This window comes from Cyprinus carpio, unplaced genomic scaffold, assembly GCF_018340385.1.
Source record: "Cyprinus carpio isolate SPL01 unplaced genomic scaffold, ASM1834038v1 S000006477, whole genome shotgun sequence".
NCBI lineage: Eukaryota > Metazoa > Chordata > Actinopteri > Cypriniformes > Cyprinidae > Cyprinus > Cyprinus carpio.
In genome coordinates, this window is record NW_024879152.1 from 199280 (window position 1) to 206418 (window position 7139).

The 7139-nt window shown below is 39.7% G+C and overlaps 1 pseudogene; it reads left to right on the forward strand.

The window, feature by feature from the left end:
- Positions 1-774: 774 nt before the first annotated feature.
- On the forward strand, positions 775-2254 carry LOC122143639 (annotated as a pseudogene).
- The last annotated feature ends 4885 nt before the right edge of the window (positions 2255-7139 follow it).

Here is a 7139-nt window from a genome sequence, read left to right on the forward strand (position 1 = left end):
TTATACCGACAAGCACATCGCGTTCTTGGCTAAAATGTTATTGCATGCTTTTAATAATTACAACCAACACTTTCGCTAAGGGAAAAATGAATCTGATGGGGAGTGGTCGTAACACCTGAGCGCGATAGTCAGTCAGTGTTCTCACAGAACACGGTGAATGACAAGACATGTAAATATCAATTCTACTTACAAGCTGCTGTTGAAACTTTTCCGTCAATGAATTTGTGCTTGTTCTCATAAGATATTTCGAGAAGTTTTAAAGTTATGAAAAAGTTTATTCATGCACCCACACCATGTACCAACACACACCACACACACAACACTACAGACACAACAGTACCTCACCCACCCAGCACACCCACACACACACACAATATAGAATTTATTTTCAGTAGTTTATGTGGTGTAACTGAAGAATGCAGTGTGTTCAGGCTGAAATTGTGAATGCCGTCAGGTGATGCGGGTTGCAGCTCGGTTTTGGTAAGTTGGGTGGTGTGTATTGGGGGCTGTGTCAGGACTGAGTACGCGCAAACACGTGCGACGGTTTTCAAATAGGCAGCGGGACTGAGGGAGCTTGCAGGTGCTACAATATGCACTAAATAAAACTGGTGCAACAGGTGATGATGTTGGATACGTTGATACCGCAGAAGAAAGCACAATAGCACCTGAGAGAGGACACACGCGGTGGACAACTCCGACTGGAGAACATCTTATTACAGGTCATCAGGGAAGAAAAAGAGTGTTCCAAGAGGAACACATCCAGATCACTCAGCAATGGCATCCTATGAATCTCAAGGTACAGTCTCCGATCGAGATGTAGAACCCTCAGCTCCCAAGCTTGGGGATGGAAACCTCCAGAACTGAGTCTGTACCGCTTATGGCTATATCCTACGGGGCACCATCACTGCCGGTCCACAGCGGCAAATCCGTTCCTCTATGACGGCATCCGGCCTCGGAGACTACGCCGCCTTCATCGCCTAACCCCCTCTACCTGGTAGGTTCAACAGCCCAGGGATGAAACAGCACTCCCCATCTGGGTGGAACCCCAGACCCTGCAGGACCCTCCTTTTGTTCCCCAGCACTACGGCATGCAGAGGGGGGCTTATTTGGGTCCTGGGGGGACCAGGTGGTACCCATGATAGGGTGGCGACACCTGAGCTGGTTCTCCATGCCTTCTCAAGAGGATCTTATGAAGTTGGTCAGGCCACCTTATTCATACTCCGCTCTTATTGCCACGGCCACACATGTTGCCCAGATCAGCATCACTCGAAGTCAGATGTATCAGTATGTTGCCAGGACAAACTTCCTTTTTATAACAAAGAGAAAACAGCAGGGATGGCAAACTCTATTCGTCACAACCTTCAACTAACGGAACTGTTTCAAACAAGGTTCCACGTAGATGAGAGAGCAGGTGAGTGTTAAAACAGTTAACACTTCTTTTAACAAAGTATACCAAATATAGAGCGTAATAATAATAAAATATATAAACATTAAACATTGATTTCTTTATGTAAATATTTATTATAATAATTTTATATATAATTTTAAACTAAATTTAATTTATCATTTATATTCAAAAAGAGTTTTTTTGTAAAAATTTTAATAATTAATAATACTAATACCTAGATAATTTTTGATCATAATAACTGTATGTAATAGATGCAATTTATCCTCATTTTAAAGGGAAAGGGCATTACTGGACCTTAGATCCACATTGTGAAAACTTGTTTGAACGGTACTGTCAGACGCAGAGGAAGAGGAAGAGGAAAGTCTGACAGTATCCCTAGAGAGAAGAGCAGTTCTGGTGGGAGTCTGAGCATCAGAGGTCGGAGAGACAGTAATGCAGGGGCAGTCCAAAAATCAAGCTAAAGCTGTTTGACATTTCCTCCACTTTGCTGGAAAAGGGTCCTTCAACCCGACTCCTACGGGTTCGTCACCCATGCTGGAAGCACTTCCTGGGAATGAGATCGTCTGGCGTAGCTGGTTCTCTCGACATGGAGGGAGATCCCCTGAGTCGTCCCTTTACACTGCAGTCCCTGCCAAATAGGAGATGGTGAGCACAGAGAGCTTTGCAGCAGACCCGTAGGGTTTGGCACTTAGGCTCCCCAAGCTCCACGTTGTCTGAGTGGGGCGTCACCTCTGCCCCCACCACCCCCATATTTCCCCATCAGGCGTCCACTCACCACTCCACTTTAGGCTACTGCGGGCCTCGACTCTCAGTCATTTTTAATGGGCCCATTTCTACCCTGGTTGAGCTCCACATGATATTCGTTACCCTCGGGAGGGCAACCAGAGGTGTAGGAAGAAAAGCGGTTGGGACAGCCGAAAACAGAAAAAAAAACTGATGAGTCAATACACGCTACGTGTTCTCTGGAGGGCAAGAAAAATTGAGAGAGTGTTCTCCTGAAAAACTATACACTGCTTGGTTGGCCTAACCGAAATCCTTCTGAGTCTCTGTGGCGCACAAGATACGACGTATTGAATTCGCCTCAGTGAATGGGTCTAGTCACGCATTGAGATAGACAGGCTGACTCTAGCAAAGTCCGCTGTTAGCCAGCAGCTCTGACCTGAGGTCAGCTGCTGACATCAAGTCGCATTTACGAACATATCTGATGTCTTACTTAGCTCATTATTTATGACACTGAATAGCAAAGCACAGGTAATGAAAACAGAAACAGAAGAAATCACTTTCTTATGTGTGGGCGGAGAACACTCCATGCAGTGAAAATATATACGATATAGCCAGAAATTCTTTGCTGCATGCTGGTATTGTCATATGATAATGTCAGTCAGTCTTGTATTAGAGACATGATATATGTGTTTATGTATAGTTGTATCAGTTGGGTATGTGTGAAGGATGGAGTGGTTTCTTTATTGTATTTTACTTTACTATGAGGGGTGCGCGATTACGGGTGTACATACATGCTTCTTTTTTCTAAATAATAATAAATGTAAAACAAAGTGACATGGTTATTCAAACTGAATAATTTTATTTAAAAATAAATTCTGTTTGTATTTTTACTAAAAAGAAATTCCTTTTTATTTTACTAAAAGCAACGTTTATCTCAGATTTAGAGCTTCCCATGAAAAAAAAAAAAAAGAGCATGACCCTTGAGAGAACTAGAAACTAGTTTCACCAGGTCACGCTCTAACTGTCATCACTCCTCCCTTTTTTTTCTTGAAACTTTCACTTGTATTATGTAGGCTACTGCATGAGCCCACAGTTTTTGGCAGTTGCTATCCATAGTATACTTAAAATTTAGCAGCATTTGTATCCATGTGCTGATTACATTGGAGATAATGTGTTGTCAGACAGTACAGTAGCTGCTCGAGATAAGAGCTTGATATTTTTGTTTAGTATTACAGAAAGTATTGATACAGCCAGACCGTGGACAGATCAGTTAAGAACAGTGGTGGCGCCTTCGATGTTGTCTGCGGTCTATGATTTCTGTTCTATCTTAAATACTAGTAGGCCTCAAAGAGCATTTGGGACATTTACTGCCGTTTCAAAACAATTAATAGATTTCTAAGGTTTGAAATGAAACACTAATAAAATATACAGTTTTTCTCATAGAAAAATAAAGTATTTGGACACTTCTGGTTGTCCAAATGTAAAACATCATGGTATAATGGTGATTTAGCTACAACTCTAATAAGGTCACATGTCAGATTATAAACAGAGTTTTTGCACTCATAGAGTGACATGCAGTGAGTGGAATGACTATAAAGGAAAGTGCTTTTTGCGAGGCTTTCCTTCTGTAATACATCCCTTCCACGATTTGAATAAATGTTTTGTTTACATGCTGCGCTAAATGGAAACAACAGCCAAAGGTATGCTCTGCCAAGATTTGGCAATGGACAATTTGCATTCTCACACTGGATTTGAAGTGCCACTAAATTGTCCTTTCCATGAGTCAACCTTCACGAAATTGCAATGATTGACACTGACACAGCGATAACCACTATGGTAGTGATCGCAATCGGATGGACAACAAAAAAATAAATAAATCAAAATATGTCAAATAGATTTTGTGCAGTTTATTACTTTATTAACGGAAACTTTTATCACCTTGACCTTGTTAAGTACCATGTTATTTTTAACTGTGAAAGTGTGGCTCATACTATGTGTTTTAAATGTAGTTATTATTTTCAATTTGCAGTCACTGATATATTTAAAAAATGAAATTATAGACACAAAGAATTGAACGTTGGCCTAATTAAACTACCTAGGGTTTAAAACACTTTAAGTGTCTTAGTGTTGTTTGAAGTGTACAGGAACTGACTGTATGATGCTGAAAATGAATGTGCTTAGCAACCAGAAAATAGAGATCACAAATGAATAAATAATAAAATGAACACTAGAAAAAAAAAAAAGAAACCCTTTGGTTCAGACAAGTAAACCTGAATAGTTTAGTGAGACTTGAATTGCTGTTAGTGGGGTCTCCTATGCCCGGACAGTTTCTAGAGTAGTAGTAGCCCAATGCATTTGTACGATTTTTACTTTCAAGAATCAAACCATAAACAATGTACCTACATGATGGAGAGAACTTTGTTGTTGGTCGCACAAATTTCACCACGGTTCACCAACAGACCAGGTGCTCTGAACTCAGATTATCCTGTCAGAACTGAATTCCCTTTGGTTTGTTGTCTTTACCTGGACTTAACGGGATAACTTTAAATGCAGTGTGTTAGAAGTTTACCACGCAACGCCCTCAACATCAAAAAATCATCATAACCCACTTGTTTGCATACACAGTCTCACAAAACAACGCGCCAGGAGACCAGTTAATTGTCGTCATTTGCTTAATGAAATTAACAACTCTGGGTTCATGATTTCCATTCTTACGATTTGTTTCATGTAGTACGGCCAGAAGCTTCATTAATCGGAGAATGGAGCCCTCAAGCAAATTCTCGCCCAAGAGGCATGTCCTCTTCAGATGAGAAATGGCATTAATAGGGCAAAGTAAGTATGGAATCTGTGGATTTATTATAAGGCAATCCTTAGTTAAAGTAACAACGACCAAACACACGTGCCATTATTTCGGCAACAACTATAAGTAAACATTTTGCACTATTGGTTTATCTTATGAGATGCGTTATGATAATTCCTGTTCGGCCTGTGAACCTATATACAGCGATTTATTCACAGCAAGGACGCATATAACAGACAAACTTACAAAGAAGAAGAAAGTTTAATAGAAAGGTATGTCTTCTTCTAATGGTGTATTTTGCACTATCACATGAGATGCTTTGCTTGATTTGTGCCACTGTTTCTTTTAATGTCTAGGCAGCATGCATATATTCCAGTGGATTTAGTTTAAGTAGTGTACATGGTACCGGCAAATCGAGCACCAGCTGTGGCAGGTGAAAGTTTTAGGGAAAAGCTTTGTTTCTACATCTGTACCGTACATGCTTCCAGAATGTTGCCAAACGCAGAACAGAAGGAACACTCAAGTCTTACAAAACCTAACAATAAAAACAAATGTAAGGAAAGCACGGCTTTTGGTTGAGAAACTCTACACCCTCAGTACACTGGATGTAATGATGCAAAGGGATTACCAACTGCTTATTTTACCGCATTGGAGAATGCTCAGTGCTTTCTTTTTGGCCCATGTATATCTGGAGATCTTTGTGGACTGTTTCCCTCAGACAGCGCAATTTACAATTGATCTCTGATCTCTCCTGGATGGACAAACCAAAATACACTTTAAATGATAAATTGAAATTAATTGCGTAGAATGAAACATGGCTCGGATCTATCTATATTATATAGGGATATATATATATAGATATTATATATATATATATATATTCTTCTGGGGGCTGCCAGGAAACACAGACAAAGGGAGGTCCCTCATTTTAGATTTAGACAATTTCAGCACGCCGACGTAAAGGACAAATTTAACAAAGTGAGATCGCGCACCCAGGCTTATGCAGGGCTGATATGAAAAAATTAGTATTTATTAAGTGTGTCTCCTCCTCGCCTGACTGCTATATTTGCACAGCTAAGCGGCCGACTGTGATTCAGGTATTTATACTTAACAAATAAACACCAGCAGTAGGAACCAATTCAGTGCCAAAGGCTATGAGGCAGAGATACGAGAGAACATTATGGATTGCTGTGGTTTATTGCATCGCACATTGGCCTACAGCCTCTCATACCAAGCGGATGGACCACAAATAACTGAAACAAAACAAAACAAACAACAATACCATAACAAAGCACAAAGCAGCAAACACAGATTGCCTCTGTGAGAGGGGACTTGTATTTTACGGCAACAGAGGCCTCAACTCCAATAACCCGACTTGATTATCACAAATGTACATTTTTGTTGGACTAATTTGCTGGGTGTTGACTTATTTGCTAGATCTAGGCTCAATATCCCTCATCAACCACATGTTTCCTTTACCCATTGGGGCAGATTATTTCTCAAGCAATATATGTGATTAAATCTATAAATCTTCTTGACAGCCTCTGCCGTTGTGTGGCCAAACACCTGTCCTTCAAACAGAATCTGCCAAAATAGTGTTCTAGATGCTTCTGATATATTAGCAGGACAATTTTATGACCAGCCAATGACAGTCGTACTGGACTCCATTTACTACTTGTCATTTTAAAATTGTCCCTTAGATAATAACAATTATGAAACACCACAACAACAAAACCATAAATTTTCAAAATCATGTTTTTTGAACTGCCTTTCGATTTTTAAAAGTATTAGAATATCCCAACATGGGACTGAATATTGTTATCCAGGGCAGCAACTATCCCAGGGGTTACTGCAGAAGGTCCGACATTTACGTTGCTGTTTAAAATATCCAAGCTTTAACAAATTTTTTGTTAAAGAAAAAAAAAGCTAAACTTCAGATTGTCCCTCCCATTTAAATGTATTATGTGCTATAAAATTTAACTGTTTTATACAGATATGACTCATCATACGTGAATATAAATAATGTTTTTTTTTCAGTAAGTTTGGGGTCAGTAAGAATATTTTTTTAAAAGAGAATTAATACTTCTATTCAGCAGGATCCATTAAACTGATTAAAAAGTAGCAACATGGTAAGTTATATAAGACATCTATTTCAAATACTCGTCCCGTGTTAATCCGTCTACTTCCACTGCTCTCAACAACTGTTGA